Here is a 12,348-nt window from a genome sequence, read left to right on the forward strand (position 1 = left end):
GAATGAATTATGCATGTGACTGTTTAAAGACCTTAAGATGCACAATTCAGATCAGTCCATCAGGACAAAGGACACCATTTATTTCCAGTTGGGGGTTTAACGGTCATGGAATCCAGTGCTATCAAAAACTAGTAAAACAGGAAGCAGCCGCTTATTGTTCCTTTATGGAACAATAAACTATATGACAGGTTTCATGTCATCAGCTCTTTTTTCTTTCTACCACAGGGATCAAGATCTGAAGAACCTGGCGATACAGAGGATAGCAGAGAAAGCAGAGGCTCAGATCATGATATCTGCCCTGGAGCAGGAGGTACTATGACAGCCATGACATTAAAACTCTCTCACGGCAGAACAGATTAATCTGACTAGGTTTCAGTATCACGCGTTTTTGTGTCTCTTACCTTGGGCAGATTTTTGGACATAAAGGTCTGCTGTCGAGAAAGGAAGTGGTTAGTGAATGCAGTCCTGAGGACTTAGAGTCACTGAAGGCCCTGCTAGAAGGTATTTCCTCATGCCAAAAATGTATCATAATTAATAGAACTCAAAAGCTCCTAGATATACAAGCTCGATTTTACATGTTGTTGTGGTCTGAAATGTGTCAGAATTTAAAACACAGTGCAAGTAGGTGTAGCATTTACACTAGAAGGGGCTCTATATAGCGTATTAGCATTAGCATCTGCTGCAAAGGTGGCGGAGTAGTTTGAAACTAAAATAAATTGAAACTGTTGACCTGTGTATAGCTAGCTACCTGAATACTGCTTAAAAGCACATCAGTTTGTAAGTGACACTATCATCCACTTGTGGACTGGCAACGTTCCTGCCAAAAATAACTGAAGAATGCACATTTTGTACAACAGGAATGTGTTAGCTAAGCGTTCATGAGTATCTACCTGCAACTTACTTAGTTTTTATGTTTTGGCTCCAGAAATCGGAAGGCGAGCAGAAACGCTTGAGCAGGAGAGGGGCCGAGCTTTACAAAAACTGCAGGATCTTGAACTTTCCCAGCAGGTACTGACTGACGTTTGTTTGCACCTGTGTGTTAGTGTGTTTATTCATTGATATTTCATTCCATAGGGCAAAACAGAGAAAGAATCTCCATTTGAGACTAAAAAACAGAAACCCGCGGGTTTAGACCTTGTAGATCCAAACCAACAGAGGAGGCTGGTCACCGAGCAGGTGCTGCACCACGTCCATAGTAAAACTCCTAAACACTTCATCAGAAAAAGTGTTATAGTATTTAGTTCCTGTCTGTGCTTGTTTGTGTCTCCTTTCTATGCTACAGCTGAAAAGTCTGTTCAGAGAGAGAGAGCAGCGTGGAGAGAGGTCAGTAGAGCAGCATAAACACTGTCAGTTGTCAGTCAGTTTGATTCATTATCTTCCCCCAAAGGCGGGTTTATTTCCACTTCTTCTTATATAAAAATGAGACTGTGGGGAAATTCCAGACTCAGAGGCTCCATCATTCTCCCCTCCCCCTCCTCCTGTTCCCCACTGAAAATCTGTGGAGAAATCAAATTTTAAATAAAAAGGTTTTATACATTTTGATTTGATTTCAGTTAACATTTTATTTATTTTTTTTAAATGTATGGATTTCGATTTAGTTAACTATAATAACCCTGCTTTAGACCCTTATAATAACCATGCAAATGTTATTTAAAATTTTTATTTTCATATTATTATTATTTGTGTGTCTGAAAATGTTATGACTAAGTGGCACATCATTTATGTGTGTTCAAAGTAAAAGTATTATTTTATTTTATTTTTTTTTACTTAATGGATACACCTTAATGGACAGTTTTCTATTAAATCAATGATTAAATTAATTATTTATGTTAAAAACATTAAATTGATTATAAATAATCAATGTGAATATTTTGACCAGCTAAAAAATGGTTTTAAGTCAGTTATTTCTATATTTTGCTGTAGTGAGTCAGTAGGAAATATCAGTTTACATTTCCAAACATTCATTTAGCCATTAATTGTAATAATCCAGTGACATTTTTGTTTGCACAAGGAGTCTGACAACAGCCAGTCTTCACACAGAGATTTGATCATCATCCAGTCCGTCTGGAATGGCATGAAGAAACAGAACAAACTGAGACAGACTAAATCCAGAAGAACTGTGGAAACGTCTCCAAGATGCTGCAAGAAACCTCCCTGCAAAGCTACAGCACTATTAAAAGTTTTAGGCACTTGTGTAAAAATGCTGTAAATGAGGATGCTGTCAAAAGATATTGTCATAAATAGATTTTCTTTATCAATTAACTTCTATTAACTAAATCAAATTAACATTAGTGAGCATCCTTTGTGTTTAAAGCAGCTTTTGCCCTAGGTGTACTTGCGCCTAGTTTTTCAGGAATCTTTGCAGGGAGGTTTCTTGACACATCTTGGAGACGTTGCCACAGTTCTTCTGGATTTAGTCTGTCTCTGTTTGTTCTGTTTCTTTATATCATTCCAGACGGACTGGATGATGATCAGATCAGATCTCTGTGTGGAGCACTGGCTGTTGTCAGATAAAAATCTCACTGGATCATCACAATTAATGGCAAAATGAATGTTTGAAAATGTAAACTGATATTTCCTTCTGACTCACTGCAGTGAAGGAGTGGATTGAAGATTGTAAGAAATTATAGTCTGCCTCGACCCAGCTTCCACTGCAAATGGTGTAAACCATACTCCTTTCCCTACAAAGAGCTTAATTATCTTAGGGGTAGTTCTTTCCGTTTAAATAATATGTAAATAGTATCTCCGGAGTGATAATTCGTCACTTATAGCATGGGGACGGCAGTAGGCCATCGAGAACCATCTGCTGACCAAAAGGGTACAGGAAACAATTGATAGGGATTCTATTTGATCTTATCACCTTAACATTTGGTCGTTCCCACCTGAACGTCTACTAGAGATGTGGGAACGGAAGGCTATCACTTTCATGGTATCCGCAATTTACATTTAAAACGAAACTTCATTTACATGTCGAGCGGGAAGATGAATGTAATACAGTATAAAATGTTTTAACTTAGGATGTATTCATTCGATGCATTCATTCCGACTCCGTTGAACCCAAGGTACTACATGTACTTTGTCACTGCTATGCTGCAATAAACTTCTTCATCAAGATCTTCAAAGTCCTCTTCACTTTTTCTTCCAAGATCTACAATGGCCCTCATTATAATGTTAATTATAATATTTCTTGAATAATTATTTATTGGTGGGAAGTCGTGGCCTAATGGTTAGAGAGCTGGACTTGTAATCCAAAGGTTGCGGGTTCGAGTCTCCGGCCGGCAGGAATTGTAGGTGGGGGGAGTGAATGTCCAGCGCTCTCTCCACCCTCAATACCACGACTGAGGTGCCCTTGAGCAAGGCACCGAACCCCCAACTGCTCCACGGGCGCCGCAGCATAAATGACTGCCCACTGCTCCGGGTGTGTGTTCACGGTGTGTGTGTGTTCACTGCTGTGTGTGTGCACTTTGGATGGGTTAAATGCAGAGCACGAATTCCGAGTATGGGTCACCATACTTGGCTGAATGTCACTTCACTTTATCAAAGTTACATTTATGCATGTTAGAAAAAAAGTTGAATATGGCTTTAGTCTACCTTTTTATTCTCTAAGAAGCTGATCTCATTGTGTGTGTGGGTTAACCATATTTGATAATATTCAGGGCAGAGCCCGGCAACCTTGAAGTACAGATAAGTGTTCTCTGCGTATGTGTGTGAATGTCTATCTTTGTAGTTAGATGCAGAGAGAGAGCTCTAGGAGGAAATCGTTGTAGGGCTTTATCAAACTATACACAAAATAATTTCAAGACAGCACGATCCTTAGCAGGAGTTAAGACTTCCCTTCCCAGCATCTGCATTTGACTGGCTGGCCGATTTCCTGCCCTAAATCTCCTCATCTCAAGAGACCTCTAAAAACCAGGAGAAATTTGAGGGAAACATCTGGATGTATTCCAGAACAGGACTTCACTGTGGCTTTCTTATCACTTAAACATAATTCAACCAGAAACAGGACAAAGACCTCTGGATCTGGACACAACCTCCTGACCGTTAACGCATAAATTCAATGATGCTATCAACCAGGAAGACCTTTTTACGATGAGACTCTGAGCTTGAAGTTTTACAGACACACACCCAAAAGTGACATTCCCATGACCTCCTGTTTCTCTCCAGCATACCAAGAAACGTGCCTTTTCTCTTTGGCAGAACAAAGAAAATCAAACCTTTATAAAGTATTTCAAAAGGACAAGTAATAATCTGCTGCTATTAAAGCAATATACTCCAGAGACAATATATATATATATTCAGGTTTTATTTTATTGTCATTTATAAGCTTGCTGTGTTATTGGAACCAATGATAGTTTTGTAATCTTTTGATGTATAATCTTACCCTGTAAACAGGTCACTAGGGTTTAGTTTCATATGCTTAGTGTGAGTATTTAGAATGTAGGATGTTTTAAGTGATGCCTTAACCAGGTAGTATATAAAATTATGTTTAAGTGATAAGAAAGCCACAGTGAAGTCCTGTTCTGGAATACATCCAGATGTATTACATCCACTGCTCTGGGTGTGTGTTCACGGTGTGTGTGTGTTCACGGTGTGTGTGTATTCACTGCTGTGTGTGTGCACGTTGGATGGGTTAAATGCAGAGCACGAATTCCGAGTATGGGTCACTTGGCAGTATGTCACTTCACTACTCACTTCACTTTGTCAGTTTAATTCATTTACAGTAAAAAAAAAAAATATTAAAATAGTATTTTAAGGTCAATTTTATTATTTTAAATAATTACTTTAATAATGTTTAGAATAATTAAACAATTATGAATAAATAGATTAAATTAATTTGCACGTAACAATATATTCCATTGTTGTTATTGACTGGTTACAGTGTTCTGGCAGGTACATGTTAAATCTTCAGCATTGTTATCATACCATCCAGAAATAGTCCCATGAGCTCACAAAATGAAGAGGTGGGCTGCGTCCTGTATATGACAGTCACCATAGATACCTGCTGCCAAGGCTTTTCTTTCAACAGCACTGCCTGCTCAATAAGGAAACTGACTGAGTGTCAAGTACAGAGTGTGTGTGAAATCAAAACACGAGGAAAAACAACCATCACCAAGGAGACAAAAGGTACGTTATATTGTTTTGGTAATTATGTATTTGTAAATTAATAATAGACAGTATTATTATTATGCAATAATATCAATATTATGCATATTATAAAAGAGCAAATGCTAGAAAGCGCCCTCTGTCACAGATACTGCTTGACTGTCAAGTAACTAAGTTTAAAAAGATTCTAGCAACAAATAAACATTAGACATTGTTTCCATGTTGTTGCGCCACTCTGGCATGCTAGGTTCAAACTGTCTGGTTCGTGTGAAATAGTTTTGTATAAGGGCAGGACAATCTGCTGTTGAGTACACAGTATCTCAACTCACTTTTGGATATGGCCAAATGGAGAGGAGAAAGAAGAAGCCTTTCACCTTCAGGATTCTGGAGTGGGCAGGGATGGGACGCTGACCCGGGCTGTACATCTTTCTGGCGCACTCTTAGGTCTCAAAGTCCCCTCACTCTCTCGGATCTTGACTTGTGGGATAGTAGATCTCTTCTTAAAGCTCGGGTAAGTACAAAGTGAAGCTCTGAGGATCAAAACAAATAATTTTTTTAAATAATCTTTACAAAATTTTAACAAATATGACGCTTCTTTTCAGAAATCTCCAGCATGGAGTTGTGTAGGCTTATCTGGATTGACTGGCCGCTCAAAAATCAGCACTAGGTTAGTGCTTTTTCCAAAAGTAATTCACATGACGCCAGTCCATCAGTTAATGTCTTGAATTGAAAAGGTGCATGTTTGTAAGAAACAAATCCACCATTAAGACCTTTTTAACTTTAGCCCAAAATACAAGTCCTCTATTCATAACATTAATTTCTCCAGTGAAAAATTATTTTGTCTGAAGCAGGAGAGAAATATGCACAGATCATTAGATGTTTACAAGTGAAAACAGTTCTAAACAAAAATGTGGGTGGATTTTGATGTGAGAGGACAACAGAGGATTGACCTTTTCACCGGAGGAAGTGTTATTATGGATTATGGACTGGTATTTTGGCCAGAAGCGACATTTTGTTTTTTTGCAAACATGCATCTTTTAACTTTACAAGATGTTAATTGATGGACTGGAGTCGTGTGGATTACTTGTGGATTATTGTGATGTTTTTATTAGCTGTTTGGACTCTCATTCTGACGGCACCCATTCACTCCATTGGTGAACAAGTGATGTAATGCTAAATCTGTTCTGATGACGAAACAAAATCATCTACATCTTGGATGGCCTGAAGGTAAGGAATTTCAAGGAAATTATAACAATATAAAGTTTTAATAATCATTCTAATTCTATGAGAACAGTGAAGTCCACACACCACAATATCACAGAGGGAACAATATCATTGGAATGATGAATCACTTTCAAAATGATTTTTTCCAGCTGATGAATGATAAAAACATTGTCATCTCTCTAAACCAGCACTCTTGGCAGCCAGAAACTCAGGGGCTCCCCGGGCATAATGAGATGGTCATCTACATCCCGTCTGGCTCCAGAAGGAGCTCTGCGATCACACTCTTCTGCTGAAGACTTTGAGCTCAGAGCTGCTTTGGAGGAAAGCAGCATGAGGAGGGCAGAGCTTATTCAGAGGCTCCGAGAGGTCAGAGGTCACCTGGATGCTCAGACAGACCTTCTGAAAACCAAAGGATCTCAGCTTCAACAAAGCCAGGAGCATCTCAAACGTCCTGGAGATGAAGCACAAGGTATGGTTGAAGCAGTTTGAGATCTACAGACACTGAATTTTACAATTGGTTTAGTTTGATGTTGGTTTGATGGGACAGTAAACAGGAAAGGGATATAAAAGTGTGCTGTTGTTTACAAGGAACCCTCATCGCTGTTGATCTTCCTCCCCCACAGCAGCTGTCTGAAGCAGTGAGTGCTCTTGAACAAGACAAGGAAGCTGCAGAGCTGAGCCGATTTGAGGAAAGCCGCCATCGAGGGGAATTACATGACAAGTGAGTTATTTTGGTGTTATATGGAATCCATACTCCTATGTGACTATGTGACTACATTAATGAACATGCAATATTTAATTTTTTGCAAGGGCACACTGCTACTTAGAACTTTAAATTTAATTTATGCATGCATGCATTACCATTCTAAAGTTTGGGTTCTGTAAAATGTTTTGTATTTGAAAAAGTCTCTTATGCTCACCAATGCTGCTTCATATTTTCTGTGGAAACCATGACACTTTTTTTTTTTCAAGATTCTTTGATGAAAAAAAAATTCAAAAGAACAGCATTTATTTAAAATAGATCTATTTTGTAAAATTATAAATAGTGTTACTTTGAGCTGTTGAATGCGTCTTTGCAAGACAAAAGTTAATTTCTTTAAGAAAAAATATTACTGACCCCAAATCTTTGAATGGTATCATACAGTGGGGTCCAAAAGTCTAAGATTACTCTATTTCTTTCCCCTTAAAAATAAAATTTACCCTTGAAAATAAACACATTTTTTAAGATTTGGAAGGATTTAAAACAAACACTGTTTAATGCAAATAAATATTGAGAATTTTGCACTATTTCTAAGTCACACATTTGTGCTATTGATCATGTGACACCTTTGTAGAGATGATCAGATATTCTTGAATCCACTGAAGCATAAGATGCTATTTGGATCAACTCAAATCAGACTGGAGATCAGGAACAAGGAAATTAATGCTAATTTTTATTTATTATTTTGCTCTAATTGCTGTCAATAATATAATTTACAATTCAAAATGATCCATGGCGAGACAGGAAGCTTGGGCAGCCATGGCAGTGCAGGGAGCTTGGGCGGCCATGGCAGTGCAGGGAGCTTGGGCGGCCATGGCGGGCCCCCCCCCCCCCCCCCATCGTAATCCCCCTCGATCTGGTACTTGGGGGTGCTCTTGAAGCGCAGACACTTGGGGGCGCTCGGGAAGCGTGGGCTCTTGGGGGCGCTCGGGCAGCGCAAAATCTTGGGGGCGCTCAGGCAGTGGACAGGACCAGGGGGTCATAAGAGGGCTCATGCAAGGAGCTGGCACTGGATGGCGCTTGTCAGGAGCAGGCACTGGAGGGCACTTGCGAGGAGCAGGCACTGGAGGGTACTTGCGAGGAGCAGGCACTGGTTTGGAGAGAGTTTCATCCGGAGGGCTTGCCAGAGTCTCTGCCGGAGGGCTTGCCACACTCTCTGCCGGAGTTAACTTCTCCACGGATGGCGAGCTTGGGAAAGCCACGGACGGCGGGCTTGCGTTGGCCACGAACGGCAGTGGGCTTCGGAGAGCCGCGGGCGGCAGACTTGCGTTGGCCACTGACGGCGGCTGTCTTGCGTTGGCCACGGGCGGCGGCGGGCTCGGGAGAGCCACAAACGGCGGTGGGCTGGTTCTGGCACGGGGCAGGACACTTTCCAGACACCGGAGGATCCCTTCCCTCCATTTTAGTCCTGTGGTGTCTGGGAGGTCCACAGGATGATGGGATTGGCCCCGTGCCAGAACAGCGAGAGAATGGTGGCATCATCGAGGGCCTTCGCTGCGGCGAGCCTGCAGAACTCCCAGGAGTATTCAGGGAACGGGAGATTTCTGCGGGAAAGGGCGATGAACCGCGTGGCGGTTTCCATCGCCACGGACAAAAAAAAAAGGAAACAAAAAACGGGAAAAATAAACAGGGGAACATGGTGCAGAGATAACGGTCTAGGTCCGGTCTTCTGTCACAACACACACTGGAGCAGGGAAACGCGGAGGCGAGGAACTTCTTTCAAACATAGACTTTTAATGATCAAACTCAGGAATCGCTGGAGACATTGAATTCACACTGAATGACGAAAGCACATGAAGACGATCAGACTGGACACAGACACAGGGAAACGCAGGGCTTAAAAAGGGCAGACTAAACTACATAATTAATAACACAGGGCTGGGGACTAATAAACTAATGAAGACATGAAACGAGGACCGGGACGGGAAGACCAATTAAGGGCATGGAAACACAGGGAGCACGTGGAAACACAAGACACAGGGAAACAAAGTCTGACACATTGGATAATAAGAATTTAAAATGGGGGGAAATATCATTATGAAATAAATGTTTTTCTCTAAAACACATTGAACACAATTAACGGCACCCTTTTATTCAATACTTTTTGAAACCTCCGTTTGCTAGTTTAAATGCTCTAAATTTTCTCCTATAATGCCTGATGAGATTAGAGAACACCTGACAAGAGATCAGAGACCATTCCTTCATCCAGAATCACTCCAGATCCTTCAGATTCACAGCTCCATGACGGTGCTTCTTCTCTTCAGTTCACCTCACTCATTTTCTACAGGGTTCAGGTCAGAGGACTGGAATGGTCATAGCAGAAGCTTGCTTTCATGCTCAGTGACTAATTTTTGTGTTGTTTTTGAGGTTTGTGTTTGGATTATTGTCTGGTTGGAAGATCCAAACATGGCCCATTATAAGATTTCTAACAGAGTCAGACACTTATTGATTTTTTATCTGTTGGTATTTGATAGAATCCATGATGCCATGTGTCTAAACAAGATGTCCAGGACCTCCAGCAGAAATATAGGCCCACAACATAAAAAATACAGCAGTGTATTTCATTGTACACATGGGGTACTTTTTATCCCTGTGTTCACCAAACCCATCTTGAGTGTTTGCTGCTAAAAAGCTCATTTTTTAGTTTCATCTGACCATAGAAGCCAGTCCCATTTGAAGTTCCAGTCGTGTCTGATAACTGAATATGCTGGAGTTTGTTTTTGGATGAGCTAGGAGAATTTTTCTTGAAACTCTCCCAAACAACATGTGGTGACGTAGGTATGGTTTGACAATTTTTTTTTAAAGGTTTTCTGACCCAGAGACTCAACTATTTTCTGCAATTCTCCAGCTGTAGTCCTTGGAGAGTCTTTAGCCACTCAAACTCTCCTCCTCACCGTGCATTAGGACGATATAGACACACGTCCTCTTCCAGGCAGTTTCGTAACAGTTTCTGTTGATTGGAAATTCTTAATTATTGCCCTGATGGTGGAAATGGGGATTTTCTCTGCTCTAGATCTTTTCTTAAAGCCACTTCACTAATTTGTGAAGCTCAATTATCTTTTGCTTCACATCAGAAATATATTCTTTGGTTTTTCTCATTGTGATGGATGATTAAGGGAATTTGGGCTTTGTTTTCCCTCCTATTTTTATTTCTGTGAAACAGGAAGCCAGGAAGCTCAAAGTTGTGAATATGAATGGGAATATACTTCAGAGATATTTTACTCATAAGAATTTCTAGGGATGCCAATAATCGTGTCCAATGTGTATTTAAGAAAAACATTTATTTCATAATGATATTTCCCCCCATTTTAAATTCTTATTATCCAATGAAAGGTTAGATTTTTGTGATTTTTAAAAAAATAAAAGATCAAAAGGATTAACAGTGCAGATTAATTTTCACAACCTTCTTTGATCATATTTACCAAGGGTGCCGATACTGATGTATTTTGTAAACATATTTTAAAATATATTAGCAGTATATATATATATATATATATATATATATATATATATATATATATATATATATATATATATATTATATCCACATAACCAGTGTTATTAATATAAATGAATAGTTATGGCCATATTTGAATGAATTATGCATGTGACTGTTTAAAGACCTTAAGATGCACAATTCAGATCAGTCCATCAGGACAAAGGACACCATTTATTTCCAGTTGGGGGTTTAACGGTCATGGAATCCAGTGCTATCAAAAACTAGTAAAACAGGAAGCAGCCGCTTATTGTTCCTTTATGGAACAATAAACTATATGACAGGTTTCATGTCATCAGCTCTTTTTTCTTTCTACCACAGGGATCAAGATCTGAAGAACCTGGCGATACAGAGGATAGCAGAGAAAGCAGAGGCTCAGATCATGATATCTGCCCTGGAGCAGGAGGTACTATGACAGCCATGACATTAAAACTCTCTCACGGCAGAACAGATTAATCTGACTAGGTTTCAGTATCACGCGTTTTTGTGTCTCTTACCTTGGGCAGATTTTTGGACATAAAGGTCTGCTGTCGAGAAAGGAAGTGGTTAGTGAATGCAGTCCTGAGGACTTAGAGTCACTGAAGGCCCTGCTAGAAGGTATTTCCTCATGCCAAAAATGTATCATAATTAATAGAACTCAAAAGCTCCTAGATATACAAGCTCGATTTTACATGTTGTTGTGGTCTGAAATGTGTCAGAATTTAAAACACAGTGCAAGTAGGTGTAGCATTTACACTAGAAGGGGCTCTATATAGCGTATTAGCATTAGCATCTGCTGCAAAGGTGGCGGAGTAGTTTGAAACTAAAATAAATTGAAACTGTTGACCTGTGTATAGCTAGCTACCTGAATACTGCTTAAAAGCACATCAGTTTGTAAGTGACACTATCATCCACTTGTGGACTGGAGAAACGTTCCTGCCAAAAATAACTGAAGAATGCACATTTTGTACAACAGGAATGTGTTAGCTAAGCGTTCATGAGTATCTACCTGCAACTTACTTAGTTTTTATGTTTTGGCTCCAGAAATCGGAAGGCGAGCAGAAACGCTTGAGCAGGAGAGGGGCCGAGCTTTACAAAAACTGCAGGATCTTGAACTTTCCCAGCAGGTACTGACTGACGTTTGTTTGCACCTGTGTGTTAGTGTGTTTATTCATTGATATTTCATTCCATAGGGCAAAACAGAGAAAGAATCTCCATTTGAGACTAAAAAACAGAAACCCGCGGGTTTAGACCTTGTAGATCCAAACCAACAGAGGAGGCTGGTCACCGAGCAGGTGCTGCACCACGTCCATAGTAAAACTCCTAAACACTTCATCAGAAAAAGTGTTCTAGTATTTAGTTCCTGTCTGTGCTTGTTTGTGTCTCCTTTCTATGCTACAGCTGAAAAGTCTGTTCAGAGAGAGAGAGCAGCGTGGAGAGAGGTCAGTAGAGCAGCATAAACACTGTCAGTTGTCAGTCAGTTTGATTCATTATCTTCCCCCAAAGGCGGGTTTATTTCCACTTCTTCTTATATAAAAATGAGACTGTGGGGAAATTCCAGACTCAGAGGCTCCATCATTCTCCCCTCCCCCTCCTCCTGTTCCCCACTGAAAATCTGTGGAGAAATCAGTAAGTGAGCCCATGAAATGGATGGTCAGACACACTGAATGGGCACATTATTAATCAAGATCTGTCAAGGTTTATCTGACTTTTTTTATTGATCATTCCTTATATCAAATTGAAGCAAATCCTTCAACCACTGGTTTTTGAAATCAAAAAGGAAAAG

Source organism: Barbus barbus (genome assembly GCF_936440315.1).
Source record: "Barbus barbus genome assembly, chromosome: 48".
In the NCBI taxonomy this organism is placed as follows: Eukaryota; Metazoa; Chordata; class Actinopteri; order Cypriniformes; family Cyprinidae; genus Barbus; species Barbus barbus.